Source organism: Palaemon carinicauda, chromosome 35, assembly GCF_036898095.1.
Source record: "Palaemon carinicauda isolate YSFRI2023 chromosome 35, ASM3689809v2, whole genome shotgun sequence".
NCBI classification, from domain to species: Eukaryota; Metazoa; Arthropoda; class Malacostraca; order Decapoda; family Palaemonidae; genus Palaemon; species Palaemon carinicauda.
In genome coordinates, this window is record NC_090759.1 from 73,261,749 (window position 1) to 73,281,598 (window position 19,850).

The 19,850-nt window shown below is 37.2% G+C and overlaps 1 protein-coding gene and 1 long non-coding RNA gene across 2 annotated transcripts in view; one reads left to right on the forward strand and one right to left on the reverse strand.

The window, feature by feature from the left end:
- Positions 1–19,850, reverse strand: part of LOC137627882 (uncharacterized) — a 492,086-nt gene that overhangs the window by 328,707 nt on the left and 143,529 nt on the right. The window lies entirely within an intron of this gene.
- The window catches only part of LOC137627884 (uncharacterized), a 213,126-nt gene continuing 203,814 nt past the window's right edge, over positions 10,539–19,850 (forward strand). Inside the window, exon 1 of the long non-coding RNA XR_011041236.1 lies at positions 10,539–10,657. This is a non-coding gene — a long non-coding RNA (uncharacterized lncRNA). The remainder of the gene's footprint in view (positions 10,658–19,850) is intronic.

Below are 19,850 nucleotides of genomic sequence, written 5' to 3' on the forward strand. Positions count from 1 at the left end.
TAAACTCGTTTAAACTTACCTTACTTGAAGATACAAAAATCTATTTAATAAACTCGTTTAAACTTAACTCACTTGGGGCTACAAAAATCTATTTAATAAACTCGTTTAAACTTACCTTACTTGAAGCTACAAAAATCTTTAATAAGCCGTTTAAACTTGATTTACATGGCGCTACAAAAATCTATTTAATAAACTCGTTTAAACTTAACTCACTTGGGGCTACAAAAATCTATTTAATAAACTCGTTTAAACTTACCTTACTTGAAGATACAAAAATCTATTTAATAAACTCGTTTAAACTTAACTCACTTGGGGCTACAAAAATCTATTTAATAAACTCGTTTAAACTTGCCTTACTTGAAGCTACAAAAATCTTTAATAAGCCGTTTAAACTTGATTTACATGGCGCTACAAAAATCTATTTAATAAACTCGTTTAAACTGACCTTACTTGGGGTTACAAAAATCTATTTAATAAACTCTTTTAAACTTGCCTTACTTGGCATGGTTAAACTAATTGCGTATAGTGTGACACTTCTACACCAGATGGCATATAAAGAGAAGCTTCAATATTTCCTAGTTAAGGACTTTCAGTTTTGAATTAGTCAAGATTTGAAAATTGGAAAGAGGTTAACAGTTGCTCATTTGAAAAAAAAAAAAAAAGGAATTTTCAAGTAAACTATGAACGCAATTTTGGGCATTTTCAAAGAAAGGAATTAAGATAACTCTGTCCAAAAACTGTTATTATCTATTATGTTTCTATTCCTCTTGTTTTTATGAAGTTTTTATAGTTTATATATGATAGGTCTAATTTAATATTGTTAACGATCGTAAAATATTTAATTTTGATTGCTATTACTTCTCTTGTAGTTTGTTTATTTCGTTGTTTCCTTTCCTCACTGGGCTATTTTTCCCTGTTGGAGCCCTTGGGCTTATAGCATCATGCTTTTCCAACTAGGGTTGTAGCTTAGCTATTAATAATAATAATAATAATATTAATAATAATAATAATAATAACTAATAACAACGTTTTTACAATAAGTCGCTTCAGATATTGTCCTTTTCATCAATTTTATTTGCTTATGATTTAGTTCTTATATAGACTATTTCAAATTGACTGCGAGATTTATATTTAATCTCTCTCTCTCTCTCTCTCTCTCTCTCTCTCTCTCTCTCTCTCTCTCTCTCTCTCTCTCTTATATAACCCAGTAAATCAAGTGATATAATTATGTTTAATCTCTCTCTCTCTCTCTCTCTCTCTCTCTCTCTCTCTCTCTCTCTCTCTCTCTCTCTCTCTCTCTCGTTCTTATATAACCTAGTAAATCAACTGAGATAATTATATTTAATCTCTCTCTCTCTCTCTCTCTCTCTCTCTCTCTCTCTCTCTCTCTCTCTCTCTCTCTCTCTCTCTCTTGGCGTGAGATAACGAGCCCTCTCTCCTTTCCCTTTCAAAGCCGAGGGTCATCCCCATTTGCCTTTCGAGAAATTGACAAAGGACTCAGTCTGAGTCCGTCGCCCTCCCTGAATAATGCTTCGTTTGACTTCAGCGATTTGCCTTTCGCCAGCTGCCTGCTTTTGCTGCAAAAGACTGTCTTAATGGGAAAGGCAAACGCACGACAGGGGAAGGGGAGCTGATGGCCATTTATTGCTGATAACTATTTATCACCCTTGACTTGTTTTCCTCTGTTGTATATTCATACGAAGTATTCAACTGTACTTCTTCTTTTTTTTTTTTTTTTTTTTTTTTTTTTTTTTTTTTTTTTTTTTTTTGAGAAAACCGTGACTGCATATAGAGATGGAGCAGGATAAAAATTTAATTTATAAACTCGTTTAAACTCGCCTCACTTGGCCCTACAAAAATCTATTTAATAAACTCGTTTAAACTTGCCTTACTTGGGGCTACAAAAATCTATTTAATAAACTCATTTAAACTTACCTTACTTGACGCTATAATAATCTATATAATAAATTCGTTTAAACTTACCTTAATTGGGGCTATAAAGATATATTTAATTAAGTCGTCTGAACTTGTCTTACTTGGGGCTACAAAAATCTATTTAATAAACTCGTTTAAACTTACCTTATTTTGGGGGTAAATAATATATTTAATAAACTTGTTCAGACTTACATTACTTCGCATTACAAAAATCTATTTAATAAACTCGTTTAAACTTGCCTTACTTGTCATGGTTAAACTAATTGCGTATAGTGTGACACTTCTACACCAGATGGCATATAAAGAGAAGCTTCAATATTTCCTAGTTAAGAACTTTCAGTCTTGAATTAGTCGAGATTTGAAGATTGAAAAGAGGTTAACAGTTGCTCATTTGGAGAAAAAAAAAAGGAATTTTCAAGTAAATTATGAACGCAATTTTGGCCATTTTCAAAGAAAGGAATTAAAATAACTCAGTCCAAAACTGTTATTATCTATTATGTTTATATTCCTCTTGTTTTTATGAAGTTTTTATAGTTTATTTATGATAGGTCTAATTTAATATTGTTAATGATCGTAAAATATTTAATTTTGATTGCTATTACTTCTCTTGTAGTTTGTTTATTTCGTTGTTTCCTTTCATCACTAGGCTATTTTTCCCTGTTGAAGCCCTTGGGCTTATAGCATCATGCTTTTCCAACAAGGGTTGTAGCTTTGTTAGTATTAGTAATAATAATAATAATAATAATAATAAGAAGAAGAAGAAGAAGAAGAAGAAGAAGAAGAAGAAGAAGAAGAAGAAGAAGAAGAAGAAGAAGAATAAAAGATTTTATATGTTGGCGGAGGTAATAATAATAATAATGATAATAATAATAATAATAATAATAATAATAATAATAATAATTTCTATATTCCAGAACAAATTTGTATTTCCTGATGTTGGATTTTACTTAAATAAAAAGAGGTGAGAAAGTCTACCTGAAACTCTTTGCATTTCGCTTCTGTCTAGTGAAGATATCACTTCCCGTAGATATTTCAAGAATAGATTAACAACACATATTGCACAACTTCTCATAACTTTACACAAATCAGTTATAAATAACCCTGAATATCAACTCCAAACATTTCCCATTTAGGCTTAGCAAAGTGACGCTCCAACACATATTTGCTTCAGCATTCGATTTTAGCAGTCGGATACCAACGTATATTCTTTCCCACTTCGTAAATATACAAGGAAATAGTATTGTCTGTCATTGGTCCCTTTCTTGATAACCATTCATCTTCTCACTTCATCATGGATATACATTATACATAGAAGGTGATATGCTGTTCATACGGTTTATTTATAACTGTTCTCATTGCTAAGTAAAGCAAAACAATTCTTCTTCGCTCAAGGGGTTAACTACTGCACTCTAATTGTTCACTGGCTACTTTCCTCTTGGTAAGGGCAGAAGAGACTCTTCAGCTATGGTAAGCAGTTCGTCTAGGAGAAGGACACTTCAAAATCAAGCCACTGTTCTCTAGTCTTGGGTAGTGCCATAGCCTCTGTACCATGATCTTCCACTGTCTTGGGTGAGAGTTCTCTTGCTTAAGGGTACACTTAGGCACACTATTCTATCTTATTTCTCTTTTTTATAGTTTATATGGGAAATATTTATTTTGGTGTCGTTATTGTTCTTAAAATGTTTTATTTTTCCTTGTTTTCTTTCCGCACTGGTCTATTTTCCATTTTGCATCCCCTGGGCTTATAGCATCCTGCTTTTGCAACTAGGGTTGCAGCTTAGCAAGTAATGATAATAACAATAATAATCGGTTGTTGAAATTTCACAACGCAATACCAACATTTGCATTGAACGGAAAAATAGGAATAATAAAAATAAAGGTAACCTCTCGATTATGCTCAGTATTAAGCGTTACTTTAGTTCACAACATACTTTAGCCGTCTGGTGCAAGCAGCAATATAATGAGGCCTTGAAACCAATAAGCAAAAGTAAGGTGTCCTGTTGTTTTTTTAAAAGATAATTTCGTTATTAGAAGATACCTTTCTAACACGGAATTGAAATTTCTCGTACATATAGTTTAACACCTCCGTCCACAGTATGTGTGAGGTTTTAGATAAACAATGGTATTAATAATCTAGAGCCGAGTTATTTTATTTGTAAGATCGTGAAATTATGAAATATTTTAAGATGCTGTTTAATGTTTTAAGTTTATTTCTCTTGTTTAATAACTTGAATTGCCTAAGCTATGGAATGACGTATAAATTCATTATGCCTTTTTAGTATCAAATTTATAAAATGCTTAAAAAGTTAATTGATATGAATATCATAGATAAAGAAATAAAGTTAATTTTGAACGATTACTTATGAATGTTCTGTAAGTTCTAAATAGATGCATGCTAATATCTTTATTTTTCATTATATTTCGGCACTATTTTATTTGCTTTGTTTTTATATGGTTAATTTTGACTTTATTATCAGGATTTGAGTTGGTGTCCTTGCAGACTTTCTGTCCTCTCGTAGACTTGGTAAACCTTATTCATTTCTAGATGTTTATTACCTTATCAGACATTTAAAAGGATAAAAGGATGGAATAGTGTTTTTGTATCATTTTTGCTCGTAAAGTGAATTATCCACTGTTAAAAAAATAGAAATAAAAAGAACGAGTACTTTGTCAAGTATTCCCCTCCCTTTTTGTAACTAAGAATCAATCTGTCAATTATTGTATCTTGGGTTTAAAGTATTTTTTTTATCTTTTATTAGGAAATACACAATTACAAATACAATGTACATGTGTATATATATATATATATATATATATATATATATATATATATATATATATATATATATATATTTATTTATTTATGTATATATATATATATATATATATATATATATATATATATGTATATATATACTGTATATATATATATATATATATATATATATATATATATATATATATATATATATATATATATATATATATATATATATATCGTAGTATCCTTTCCTCCATAAACCTAGCCATTTTTTATTGCCATGCGTTATCTCACACATTGATTCAATATGAATAATGTATTTTTATCAGCATGACACGATTGGAGCTTTGTGTGTCTAAGGAATTTCATACTCCTATGCATAATATTTTAGCTTCTTGTGAGTAAATTTGATGATAGGAATGTTGTTTACGATTTAGTAACAGTTGGCTGGACTCAGAAGTGTTGCCAAGTAAAGAAAAATTTGGTTGTATACCTAAGTAAATTTGATCGTTATAGTTAAACATTAGAGCATTTTCAACATAAATGATCCATTATTTATAGCATAAGCTATTTGATAGGAATAATGTAGTATTTATTTTTATATAATTAGAAACTAAATAACATATTGTCTCATTTTAATTTAACCGCCTAATACTCCTTCTCTGTAATCCTTGGCTGTGGAATTTTCCACTTTTAGCCCCTTGCTAGATGACGTCACAGTCGCCTTTTCCTTACCAAAAGATTTCGGTGTTTAATGAAATACAACTTCAATATGTTGGTTGAACGCCTGTTAATGATGAAGAATTCTCTTTAGAATCCATATCCAAATCCAAAATAGATATTTGAATCATATTTTATGAGATATACGATCTGTTTACAAAATACGTTACGTTTTCTTTAATATTTCTTTGTGACATTTTCTTTTATTCAACATACGTCTTCCTCCCCAGTTCAATAATATATCAATCAACCTGTGTTTCCCTTCCTTCCCTTATTCATTGCTTTCTTTCACATCTGTATCAGATAATAACAGTGGCCATTCGTCCCAGGGGGCTTTGTATAATAAATAATTCATAGTTTTAGTCAGACTGGCCAAATGATGTATCATAGTAAACGTATTGTATTGGCTTGTTCATTACGTATGTGGTGTGCGAGCAATTACTGCTACCATAAAGTTTTGGATAAGCAACGATAGATTTTATCCACAGGTCATCATTAAATGAAGAAAATGATTGTTTAAAGCAATGTTATTGTCAATATACTCTCTTTTCTATATCTTTTTGAAAAATGTATTTATAGAGATTAATAGCCCAAGCTTACATTTATCCTCGCCCCCGTTCGAAAAGGCCTAATCTAAGAGGAATTTTTTAGTAATGTAATTTTGTGCTTGTATATATCCTTAGATTCAGAAGATTTCATATAAGAATCAAGTACCCGAAAAGTGTGTTAATTTGTCAGTAAGAACGCCACTATCTTCCCAAAATTCCTGTTTTCAGATTCCCTGGAAAAAATGCCAGATCCTCCTTTGTGGCAGAATTTATTTTAGCAATTTCTCTTGATTAAGATGTTTCAAGGTATTCAAGACTATTCTTAATGGATTCAGTTTACTTATGCTTTGGGTGTCTAAGAAATTTCATACTCCTATGCATAATATTTTAGCTTCTAGTGAGTAAATTGGATGATAGGGATGTTGGTTACGATTTAGTAATCGTAACAGTTGGCTGGACTCAGAAGTGTTGCCAAGTGAAGCAAAATGTGCGAATATAACAAAGTAAATTTAATCGTTATGATTAAACATTAGAGCATTTTCAACATAAATGATCCATTATTTATAGCATAAGCTATGTGATAGGAATAATGTAGTATTTATTTGTCTATAATTAGAAACTAAATAACATAATGTTTCATTTTGATGTAAATTGCTAATACTCCTTCTCTGTAATCCTTGGCTGTGGAATTTTCCACTTTTAGCCCCTTGCTAGATGACGTCACAGTCGCCTTTTCCTTACCAAAAGATTTCGGTGTTTAATGAAATACAACTTCAATATGTTGGTTGAACGCCTGTTAATGATGAAGAATTCTCTTTAGAATCCATATCCAAATCCAAAATAGATATTTGAATCATATTTTATGAGATATACGATCTGTTTACAAAATACGTTACGTTTTCTTTAATATTTCTTTGTGACATTTTCTTTTATTCAACATACGTCTTCCTCCCCAGTTCAATAATATATCAATCAACCTGTGTTTCCCTTCCTTCCCTTATTCATTGCTTTCTTTCACATCTGTATCAGATAATAACAGTGGCCATTCGTCCCAGGGGGCTTTGTATAATAAATAATTCATAGTTTTAGTCAGACTGGCCAAATGATGTATCATAGTAAACGTATTGTATTGGCTTGTTCATTACGTATGTGGTGTGCGAGCAATTACTGCTACCATAAATTTTTGGATAAGCAACGATAGATTTTATCCACATGTCATCATTAAATGAAGAAAATGATTGTTTAAAGCAATGTTATTGTCAATATACTCTCTTTTCTATATCTTTTTGAAAAATGTATTTATAGAGATTAATAGCCCAAGCTTACATTTATCCTCGCCCCCGTTCGAAAAGGCCTAATCTAAGAGGAATTTGTTAGTAATGTAATTTTGTGTTTGTATATATCCTTAGATTCTGAAGATTTCATATAAGAATCAAGTACCCGAAAAGTGTGCTAATTTGTCAGTAAGAACGCACCTTTCTTCCCAAAAGTCCTGTTTTCAGATTCCCTGGAAAAAAATGCCAGATCCTCCTTTATGGCAAAATTTATTTTAGCAATTTCTCTTGATTAAGATGTTTTAAGGTATTCAAGACTATTCTTAATGGATTCAGTTTACTTATGCTTTGGGTGTCTAAGAAATTTCATACTTCTATGCATAATATTTTACCTTCTTGTGAGTAAATTTGATGATAGGAATGTTGTTAACGAATTAGTAACAGTTGGCTGGACTCAGAAGTGTTGCCAAGTGAAGCAAAATGTGGAAATATAACGGAGTAAATTTAATCGTTATAGTTAAACATTAGAGAATTTTCAACATAAATGATCCATTATTTATGGCATAAGCTATTTGATAGGAATAATGTAGTATTTATTTTTCTATAATTAGAAACTAAATAACATATTGTCTCATTTTAATTTAACCGCCTAATACTCCTTCTCTGTAATCCTTGGCTGAGGAATTTTCCACTTTTAGCCCCTTGCTAGATGACGTCACAATCGCCTTTTTCTTACCAAAAGATTTCGGTGTTTAATGAAAAACAACTTCAATATGTAAGCTAAACGTCTGTTAGTGATAAAGATTTCTCTATAGATTCCATATCCAAATCCAAAATAGATATTAGAATCTTATTTTATAAGATATACGATCTGTTTACAAAATGCGATACGTTTTCTTTAGGTTTTCTGTGACATTTTCTTTTATTCAACATACGTCTTCTTCCCCGGTTCAATAATATATGAATCAACCTGTGTTTCATTTCCTTCCTTTATTCATTGCTTTCATTCACGCCTGTATCAGATAATAACAGCGGCCATTCGTCCCCGGGGGCTTTGTATAATAAATAATCATAATTTTAGCCAGACTTGCCAAATGACGTATCATAGTAAACGTATTGTATTGGCTTGTTCGTTACGTATGTGGTGTGCGAGCAATTACTGCTACCATAAATTTTTGGTTAAGCAACGATAGATTTTATCCACATGTCATCATTAAATGAAGAAAATGATTGTTTAAAGCAATGTTATTGTCAATATACTCTCTTTTCTATATCTTTTTGAAAAATGTATTTATAGAGATTAATAGCCCAAGCTTACATTTATCCTCGCCCCCGTTTGAAAAGGCCTAATTTAAGAGGAATTTGTTAGTAATGTAATTTTGTGTTTGTATATATCCTTAGATTCTGAAGATTTCATATAAGAATCAAGTACCCGAAAAGTGTGTTAATTTGTCAGTAAGAACGCACCTTTCTTCCCAAAAGTCCTGTTTTCAGATCCCTGGAAAAAATGCCAGATCCTCCTTTGTGGCAGAATTTATTTTAGCAATTTCTCTTGATTAAGATGTTTTAAGGTATTCAAGACTATTCTTAATGGATCCAGTTTACTTATGATTGTGTTAGATACTCGGAATTCTCTTTTTACAACTTGAAAATCATGTTTCAACACTTTCATTTATCTATAATTGTTTGTTGACGTTTGTCTGGGTTCAGAAGTATTGCCAAGTAGAAAGAAATTTATTCTTTCTACAACATTTATTATATCTCAGCGGGTAGGTATTATAGCATTTTCAACATAAAATATTTTTCAAAGCTTTTGAAGGTATGCTATAAGTTGAATTTATTATTTTTTATGTATGATTAGAAAAAAGAATAACTTAGTTTCTCATTTAAGTGCAGTGTGTTTCTGCACCTCATTTAGGATCCTTGTTTTCGAAATAACAATTTTCTGACCCTTCCCAAATGACGTCACGTTACACCTTGGCTCTATTTCCTTACGTTCTTTAATGAGTTTTAGGTATTATATTTAAGCCTAAGATCTTCCAGCTTCATAAACTTTAATCAAGATGACAATTTTAGATGTATAATGAATATTCAAAATCTTAAGTAAACACGACATGCTATGCTTACATAGTCCAGTACGTTTTCTTTCTTTTTGCCTTTCGTAAGTTTTCTCTTTTTCATATTTTTTTACCCAGTTCGAAAATCACTGTCTCCCCCCCCCCCCATCTTTAGGAATCACTGATTTTTAATCAGCTTTACTTTTTTCATTATATTCTTCTCTTTTTTTTATCCATATTATTATTATTATTATTGTTATTATTGACTTACTCGGTTGGCCTATGCATAATAAGTTTGTATCTATACATTATTTGACTTTTTTTTTATTATTATTTTTTTTTTTTGCATAATAATTCACAAATGGAAAGGCTCACTTACGAGCTTGAACGTATGTAATTTCAAAACTACAAGTTTTTGTATCGTGTTTTTTTACTAGCCTTGGGTATGTATATAGTTGAAATGATACCCGTGATATAGTTAATTAAAAAATAGATGGAAGACAAAGAGAAAGTTGTTGAATCATACAAAATTAGGTTGAGGGGCATTATGTGAAAAAATAATGAATTTCTTTACATTACAGGAAAATGAAAGGTTGATTTACTCCGATATATATATATATATATATATATATATATATATATATATATATATATGTGTGTGTGTGTGTGTATATATATATATATATATATATATATATATATGTGTGTGTGTATATATATATATATATATATATATATATATATATATATATATATATATATATATATATATATATATATATATATATACTATAATCATTTTTGCATATCCCACTTACATTTCACTTTTCAGAAACTCTCTCTCTCTCTCTCTCTCTCTCTCTCTCTCTCTCTCTCTCTCTCAAATTTAATTATTTATCAGTTAAATGCACGTACTAAATTTCTTTCATTGCTGCAACAATTGTTTTCATCCTAGTTTATAAGCCTTTACATATGGATTAATCTCAAATAGTTTCCTTACAATATATATTTTTCCTCCATGATCATTTCTTAGTAAGTTTTGATAGATAAAGACCAGAAGGCGATAAGTTAAAAAGACATTAATTTTTCTTTGAAAACTCACTACTAAGTTTTCGTAATTTGATAAGATACTAAAATTCATTCACTAGATGGTGCTAGGAGCTTCCAAGGATCCTAAAGAAACGAAACTTGAGGCGAGTCTTTCCTTTGTTCTTCTTTTAGTTCCAAGTCAGCTCAGAGCTGGGTTATACGTTCACAAGTGATTTGCTACCTGGAATTTCTGTGCTTGGGCCTTACAGTGCTTTTGCCCACTATTTCAACTAGCAATTTGGTGACCTCTTGTGTGTACATAAAAGAACATGCGTAAGTTTTCCATTTTGTTTCCCTTATGGCTAGACATTATTATGGTTTAGGTTTATATTAGAACATGATTATAATAGGTATCGAGTTCTATAATGATTTGATTGTAGGGTACTCCAAGGATTCTCTAGCAGGTAATGGCTTTTGCTGGTCTTGGAACTTCAGAAAAAGTAGCATTTGTGAGTGAGAATGAATTTTAATCATTCAGTTATTTGTGCATAGTGTTACTAACTCTCCGTTTTAATGGTAAGTGATCTGATAAGGCTTATATCGATTATGGAACAGCAGCGGGGTCATTGAATTTCGAAATATACTGGTAAATTTAAATTGATTAAGGATTTTAAACGATCGTCTTCCTGATTGTCGAGTTCGTTCTGATGCCTTTATACTTTAGACTCGGATTTCATACTTGACAATAACTCCGCACGATATTCAATTGTTTATCCATTGGATCAGCTTAAGCGCATTTTTGGTTCAATTGTTAGGAAAAGATTAAATCTTTGTTTTACAGGAATAACTATTTATTTTAATGTTACTGTTGTTGAAATATTTTATTTTTTCTTAAGTTTCTTTTCCTCACTGGGCTATTTTCCATGTTGGTGCCCCTGCTATTCCAAATAGGGTTGTAGCTTAGCAAATAATGATAATAATCTTAACTTTCACGAACAAATAAATGCGGAAGGAGAGCGTTAGATTGCGTATATAACAATATCTTCATTGTCTATAAAAGACATTATGATGCATACCACAATTTTTGCTCGATGTTGAATATTCTGAGGGTTATTTTTTGCGTTATTTAGTTGGGTAATTATTACTTTATATAGTTTATACGGGTAACTTTTGTACGTAGGAAGTATGGGGCAATATTGATTTAATTTGTGACACTCTCATGGGGTGTCTGTCTGTTTCTCAGTAATGTGCGTTGTGGCTTGTGGGGTTAGTTATGCTTGGGACCCAGCCCATGATTTTGCAAGTGCAATGTGACAGTTAATTTTTGCTATGGTCTGGTTCAGGATTTGCTGTGCATGGGGTGCTATTTGTGGCTAGGTTGGTTCATGTTGTTGGGGGTGGCTATGTCAAATGTTGCTTTATGCTGTGGCTAGGTTGGTTTTTGCTGTGCATTGGTGTTCACACAGTGTTTGCTGTGTATGAAGCTTAGGTAAATATTTGCAATGCATGGGTCTGGATCAGTTTTTGCAGTGCTTTGGGCTAGTGTCGGATTTTTCTGTGTAGGGGGCTATGTCAGGTATTGCTTTATGGGGGCTTGGTTTGTATTTGCTGTGTGGGGGGTGATAGGTCAGTGTTTGCTGTGTGGGGGGTGATAGGTCAGTGTTTGCTGTGTGGGGGGTGATAGGTCAGTGTTTGCTGTGTGGGGGGTGATAGGTCAGTGTTTGCTGTGTGGAGGGTGATAGGTCAGTGTTTGCTGTGTGTTGGGGGCTAAGTCAGTGTTTGCTGTGTGTTGGGGGCTAAGTCAGTGTTTGCTGTGTGTTGGGGGCTAAGTCAGTGTTTGCTGTGTGTTGGGGGCTAAGTCAGTGTTTGCTGTGTGTTGGGGGCTAAGTCAGTGTTTGCTGTGTGTTGGGGGCTAAGTCAGTGTTTGCTGTGTGTTGGGGGCTAAGTCAGTGTTTGCTGTGTGTTGGGGGCTAAGTCAGTGTTTGCTGTGTGTTGGGGGCTAAGTCAGTGTTTGCTGTGTGTTGGGGGCTAAGTCAGTGTTTGCTGTGTGTTGGGGGCTAAGTCAGTGTTTGCTGTGTGTTGGGGGCTAAGTCAGTGTTTGCTGTGTGTTGGGGGCTAAGTCAGTGTTTGCTGTGTGTTGGGGGCTAAGTCAGTGTTTGCTGTGTGTTGGGGGCTAAGTCAGTGTTTGCTGTGTGTTTGGGGGCTAAGTCAGTGTTTGCTGTGTGTTTGGGGGCTAAGTCAGTGTTTGCTGTGTGTTTGGGGGCTAAGTCAGTGTTTGCTGTGTGTTTGGGGGCTAAGTCAGTGTTTGCTGTGTGTTTGGGGGCTAAGTCAGTGTTTGCTGTGTGTTTGGGGGCTAAGTCAGTGTTTGCTGTGTGTTTGGGGGCTAAGTCAGTGTTTGCTGTGTGTTTGGGGGCTAAGTCAGTGTTTGCTGTGTGTTTGGGGGCTAAGTCGGTGTTTGCTGTGTGTTGGGGGCTAAGTCGGTGTTTGCTGTGTTTTGGGGGCTAAGTCGGTGTTTGCTGTGTGTTGGGGGCTAAGTCAGTGTTTGCTGTGTGTTGGGGGGCTAAGTCAGTGTTTGCTGTGTGTTGGGGGGCTAAGTCAGTGTTTGCTGTGTGTTGGGGGGCTAAGTCAGTGTTTGCTGTGTGTTGGGGGGCTAAGTCAGTGTTTGCTGTGTGTTGGGGGGCTAAGTCAGTGTTTGCTGTGTGTTGGGGGGCTAAGTCAGTGTTTGCTGTGTGTTGGGGGGCTAAGTCAGTGTTTGCTGTGTGTTGGGGGGCTAAGTCAGTGTTTGCTGTGTGTTGGGGGGCTAAGTCAGTGTTTGCTGTGTGTTGGGGGGCTAAGTCAGTGTTTGCTGTGTGTTGGGGGGCTAAGTCAGTGTTTGCTGTGTGTTGGGGGGCTAAGTCAGTGTTTGCTGTGTGTTGGGGGGCTAAGTCAGTGTTTGCTGTGTGTTGGGGGGCTAAGTCAGTGTTTGCTGTGTGTTGGGGGGCTAAGTCAGTGTTTGCTGTGTGTTGGGGGGCTAAGTCAGTGTTTGCTGTGTGTTGGGGGGCTAAGTCAGTGTTTGCTGTGTGTTGGGGGGCTAAGTCAGTGTTTGCTGTGTGTTTGGGGCTAAATCAGTGTTTGCTGTGTGTTGGGGGCTAAGTCAGTGTTTGCTGTGTGTTGGGGGCCAGGTCTGTATTTGCTCTGTGGGGCTTAGTTTTGGCTGTTTGTTGGGCAGTCCATTTTTTATAGTTTTTCCTGTTCGTGCTGGATCTGTTTTTGCAGTGCAAGTGGTTGGCCTGTTTTTCCTGTGCAAGTGCTGTGACAATTTTAGTTGTCTGTGGTGGATGACTCCTATTTGCAGTTTGTGGTGGCTTGGTCACTTTTTTTTTTTTTTTTTTTGTGGCGGGATTGCTTTAGTTTTTTCTGTGTAAAGGGCTGTGTCATATTTTGCTGTGCACAGGACTGGGTCAATTTTTGCTGTAGGCTACACAAGACTGGGCAACTTTTTCTATCTACGGGGCTAAACGTAGTTTACTATGGGGGGAACTAGTTTAGTTTTAGCTGTGCATGAAACTGGATTAGATTTTGCTGTGCATGGGATTGGATTATTTTTTATGCATGTGATTAGGTTAGCTTTTAATGTAAAGTTGACCAGTTTTAGTTATGTATTGAACTGGATTGGTTCTTGCTGTGCATTGGACTGGTTCATTTTTCCTGTCCACTGGTCAAGGATAGTTTTTGGTGTGCATGGGACCAGGTTAGTTTTTGCTGTGCATGGGACCAGGTTAGTTTTTGCTGTGCTCGGGTCAGGTTAGTTTTTAGTGTGCACAGGACAGGGTTAGATTTTGCTGTATGCATTGTGCTTTCCCACTAACATTTGATGTATCCAAACTTTAGTGTGGGTATAAAAAATCTTGGGTTTTTATTGACTTTGAATCAGGAAACTTCAATAGAATGTACAGCTAGAAATTTAAGTATTAAATACTGGCTCCTTTGCCAGCAATGAGTTGTCTAATAGCCACTTTGTATTCCAAATGCCATGACAGTGTTTTTGGTTAGTCTTAATTTTAAGGAAGTACAGTGCACTGCCACACATTTCTTATGTAGGAAATGAGATTGAAGATTTGTTTAGTCACCCAATTGGTTTTAAGTGCCAAGTGGTGACAGCGTATTGGTGACGTCTGTATAGCGTATCCTCCCTATTTTCCTTGTTGGAGTTCTAGGGTTTGTAGCATCCTGCTTCTCCAACTAGGATTATAGCTTAGCCAATAATGATGATAATTATACCCAAGGTCCATAGACCTTGATTATACCTTTCAAATGATGTGACTCAAGGTTAAATTTCATGTCTGACAACCAGTAAATCTTTAAAAGCCCCCTATTTGCTAATTGCACCATGGCGTCGTTGACCTTCGATGTCAGGATCCCAGAAAACCTGGAATCATTTCATTCCTTCATTCATTCTAACTGCATCAGCACCCGCACATTTCGCTACAGTGAGCCTGTCCTCTTTAAAAACCTGGCGCGAATCATGCCTTCAGTGGGGAGTGCATTTGTTACTTCACAGAGCCCCACACCTGTTCAGGGTTTGCAGACACAGGCCGATCATTTTGTCGCCGCATTCATTGATATTAAATTATCAACCTAGTAAATAGATATTTTCTCGTTCTGTCGAGACATACTGTATGTTTAGAAGTTGTAGCTTTGTTGCGTGTGTTGATTATGGGATTTTGCGGGACTTGAGCCAATTATTTATATTCCTTGTTGATGTTTTTAGGAATTAAAGATATAGGTAGTTATAGATATTCTATTGGTCTTCACTGTTGATTCCCATTTGATCCTTTTGCCAGTGCTGTCATGAATACTTTAGCAAGAAATTGTATTTAAGACAATAACTTTGGTAAAGAAAATTTAGTAGAAAGTTCTATACAGCAAGATAAATATCCATTTAGAACATCAGAGGGAAATCTATCCTAGAGAAGTTGGGGGAATTTATCTAAAAGTACTTTCAAATAGGAGGCTCCAGATTGGTTATGCTTAACAGATTCAAAATGTGACTAATTTCCAATACTGTACTGAAGAAGGCCTCCCTTGATTATGGTAAAGAATTTTGGAAGATAGAGCTTTATTTCAGTGCAGTTTTCAAGTGTTTATCGCAAGTTTATTTTTCAAACTTTAATTATATGGCAGTAGGTGGGTCTTTTTTTATTATTATTAAATCTTTAAGATTGAAATGAGTAGTTGGTGATAGAACCTTAGGAACTAGGAGTGTTTTATCAGGTGATCCTTTTGGGCAGTTTTCTCGGCCAGATTATTTGACGTCGAAAAATACTTGATGCATGTGGTCTTCTGCATAGATTTTATCTCCCGCATGTATATTTGTGGTTGCTGAATCCCTTGGAGATCTACCTAAAATTTGGGCATGGTGCAGATCATGAGGGGTGGAGTTGAACCCTAAAATATTTTAAAGTATTATTGTACTGTAAATGGCTCCTCAACATCCAAATCTATGCATTGGCAATATATTTAACCAAATAAAACAAGTTTAAAATTTTAGCTGTATCTCTTGAGAGCAAATTTAAGTTTGAGAAATGTATCCGGCCTATTTCTTAAACAGCACAGATGGTCATAAAAACTTTGATTAATCTACTTTATAATGAGAATCTTTTTTAAGTATTGTTTTCCTGTTAGGCCTTCAGCTGCTGACTCGGTCATTTTAATTTTAAATAAAAAATTGTGGTCTATTAAATTCCTTATACCTGAAGGGATATTAATCTGACACATCTTAGGTCTTGATGCTTGTTGAAGATTTTTTCATAATTGTAATAATCCATTACATTTAATGAATGTTCCTGTTGTAGTATGCTTACTAGGTAGTGGTTAATTCTAACAGTTTTTCCTTCTCCATTGAAGCTCAATACTGCACACAGTTCTAGAAGTGTTATTCCTCTGTGACACTGGAAATTTTTCCTAATCTTTTAGTGGAATCTGTGGAACTTGAAGTTTTCAATATTAAACTTACCCGATAATCATGTAGCTGTCAACTCCGTTGCCTGACAGAATTCTACGGGAGGGATACGCCAGCTATCACTATACTAGAAGGGGGTGTACTCACCAGCGCCACCTGTGGCCAGGTACTGCAGTACTTCTTGTTGACACCACCTCACTTTTTCCTCTGTCGTGCTTCCGGCAAGACATTCTGGGATACGCTTATGATTTTGGAGTTCTGTTCACGGTTTTTGGTGAAGTATTTCTCTAAGATTTCAGCTGTCGCTATACTGGAAACTTTTCTAATTAGCTTAGATAGCTTTTATTTAGTTTTGATTAATGGTTAACGTTCTTTTTGCTTGATTTGGAATCCCCCTTGACTAACTCTTTGATTCAAGATGTCTGACCTTTCACAAGCCCCACCCCATAGGCGATGTAGGTCTTGTAATAGGCGTGTTCCGAAGGCCTCGGTTGATCCTCACACCGCTTGTTCTGACTGTAGGGAAAGACCCTGTCAGTTGGAAGATCGATGTGAGGAATGCGCCGGACTTTCGGAACTTGAATTTGTTCGATTCCTGAAATATTCAACCAAGTTAGAGAGAGAGAGAGTTAGGAGGAGTTCTTCTCGCTCTTCACTTTTTTCCTCACCACATGATCCTCAACCTTTTCCTCCCCCTGTAGTGGCTACCCCCGAACCTTCTATTTGTGCTCAACCTGATATGTCCGATGTTTTGCGTGCCATTCAGGCTTTAGGTGACAAAGTGGAATCGGTGGTTAGTGACCATAAGTCTCTTATGGCAGAAGTCAAAGAACTTAAGGTCAAAAGTGCAGTGGGAGGTGATAGTGCCAGTGCGGTGCCAAGTGCTAGTGTCAGTGCAGTGCCAAGTGCTAGTGTCAGTGTCAGTGTGGTGCGTGAGGGTACTTCTGTGCGTGCCAGTCGTCCTCCCAGTCCGGGACCTCTTGCAAGCTCCCAAGCCTAGGGGAGAAGCAATGTCGAAGGGCAAAAGGGTTCGGCAGGCCTTGATCGGCGCACAGAAGTATCCTCGGTGGTTGCGGGCGTGTCTTACAGAGACCGTCACTCCCACCCGCAGACGATTGAGCCCGTCTTTTACTCGTCTGCAGAAGAAATGTCAGGGAGAAAACGCTGGACTCAGGTCTCAAGACCTCTCAAACGCAAAGTCCAGACCTCAAGAGCTCTACAACCTGGTTGCAGTCATTGGATTAGCTCTGACTCTCCGCAGTCATCAGGTGACTGCACACCTCCTAAGAGAGGTAAGGTGATGCCGCAACAGACCTCATCTTCTGTTAAGGCTTTGCCTCAGCAGACCTTAGTGTCTGTCGACCCCAAGTTGACTTTGCTGCAGTCCATGCAGTCACAGCTTGCGGTCTTAATGCGTGAGTGTCAGGCTGAGAAGGTTACACCTCCTCCTGCGATCGCTCCGCCTCACCGCAGTCCAGTCTGCCAGGCGTACGATGTTGAGGTTCCTCAGGATACCTTACCGCGTACTGAGTTGCCAGTTTCCAGCGGTGTGCAGCAACCTCCGCCTTCCTTAAGGCAACCTCAGCAATGGGAGCAGGAGTCTTATGCCTTACTTCCTCCGCTTCCGCCTGCGGTTCCACCAGCGAGGCAACAATCTCTTGAGGTACGACAACCTCTTCCATCCATGAGGCAGCCACCTCAGCACTCGCTGCAGCGACCTCAACCCTCCTCAAGGCGAGAGCCTCAACTCCTTAGGCTAGCACCTCAGGAACCTCAACTCGCGAGACAAGAACTGCGTTCTGCGCAGCCGCTACCTCAACTCTCGCAGCTCACACCTCAGGAACCTCAACTCGTTCCTCAGGAATCTGCTACTGCGCATCCGCTACCCTTACAGCAAGCGCAACTCTTGAGACAAGAGACTCATGCTAGGAGTCAGCCACCTCAACCCATGCGCCTACCGTCCTCTACTCTTCCTGACCAGTCTTTGCAGCCTGAACCTCAGGTTTTACCTCAACAACAGAGACTTGAGGATGAAACCACAAGCGTTTATGCACCCGCTTGTTCAGATTCTGCTGTTCAGCATACCACTGTTACGTTACCTCTCACTTCGCTACACTCTGGTGATGAGGTTTCTGAGGAGGAAGCTGCACACCTGGATCCCTCATCAGACGTGGAAGAACCCAAGTCTTCTCCTCTACCCATTGACTTTCGTAAGGTCCTGGCTCTTTTCAGAGAGGTATACCCGGACCATTTTGTTTCTGCTACCCCCCGCTCTCCTCCATCTGAGTTTTCGCTGGGCATGCAACCTGTTAAGTCAACTTATACTAAGCTCGTCTTTGCTAGGTCATCTAAGAGAGCTTTAAGAATATTAGGGGAGTGGTTGCAGTCTAAACAGCAACTAGGGAAGACTTCCTTTATGTTCCCACCTACTAAGCTCACTTCTAAGGCAGGCGTATGGTATGCCACAGGAGAGGAACCAGGCTTGGGAGTCCCTGCCTCTGCCCAGGCTGACTTCTCAAGTTTGGTCGACTCTCCTCGTAGATCAGCAATGAGGCGCTCTAAGGTTTGCTGGACCTTCTCCGATTTAGATCACTTCCTAAAGGGTGTATTTCGTGCCTTTGAGATGTTCAATTTTCTAGACTGGTGCCTGGGGGCCCTAAGCAAGAAGACCTCCCCTGCGGACAAGGACTCGGCCATGCTTTTAATGTCCTGCATGGATAAAGCAATTCGGGATGGGTCTGGCGAGCTTGCTTCAATGTTTGTGTCAGGAGTTCTTAAGAAAAGGGAGCAACTTTGCACCTTTCTTTCTTCCAGCATCACACCTTGTCAAAGGTCTCAACTCCTTTTTGCTCCGCTTTCTAAGTTCTTGTTTCCCGAAGAGCTTATCAAGGATTTGTCTGCGGCCCTGATTCAGAAGGACACTCATGATCTTGTGGCCTCTTCAGCTCGTAAGACTAAGGTTGCTTCCTCAGTTCCCAGGACTTACCGCACCCCAGTGGCTGATACTCCTGCTACAAGGTTTATTCCGCCCTTTCGTGGCAGAGCCCCCAGCCGAGGAAGCTCCCGTCCAGACTCTTCCAGGAGCAAGTCTAGGAAAGGTCCTAAGACTTCAAAAGGCAAACACTGACTCTCCTCCTCTCCAGACAGCAGTAGGAGCCAGACTCAAGACCTTCTGGCAAGCTTGGGAAAGGAGAGGTGCAGACGCCCAGTCTGTCAGGTGGCTAAGGGAGGGTTACAGGATACCATTCTGCCGCAAACCCCCTCTGACCACTTCTCCCATCAACCTCTCTCCCAACTACAAGGAAAAGGACAAGAGGCTAGCGTTGCACCAGGAGGTGTCGCTCCTGTTACAGAAGAAGGCAGTGGTTATAGTCCGGGACCATCAATCCCCGGGCTTCTACAACCGCCTCTTTCTGGTGGCCAAGAAGACAGGAGGTTGGAGACCGGTGCTGGACGTCAGCGCGCTCAATGCTTATGTCACCAAGCAGACGTTCACTATGGAGACGACGAAGTCGGTCCTAGCAGCGGTCAGGCAGGAGGACTGGATGGTATCGTTGGATCTGAAAGACGCATACTTTCACGTTC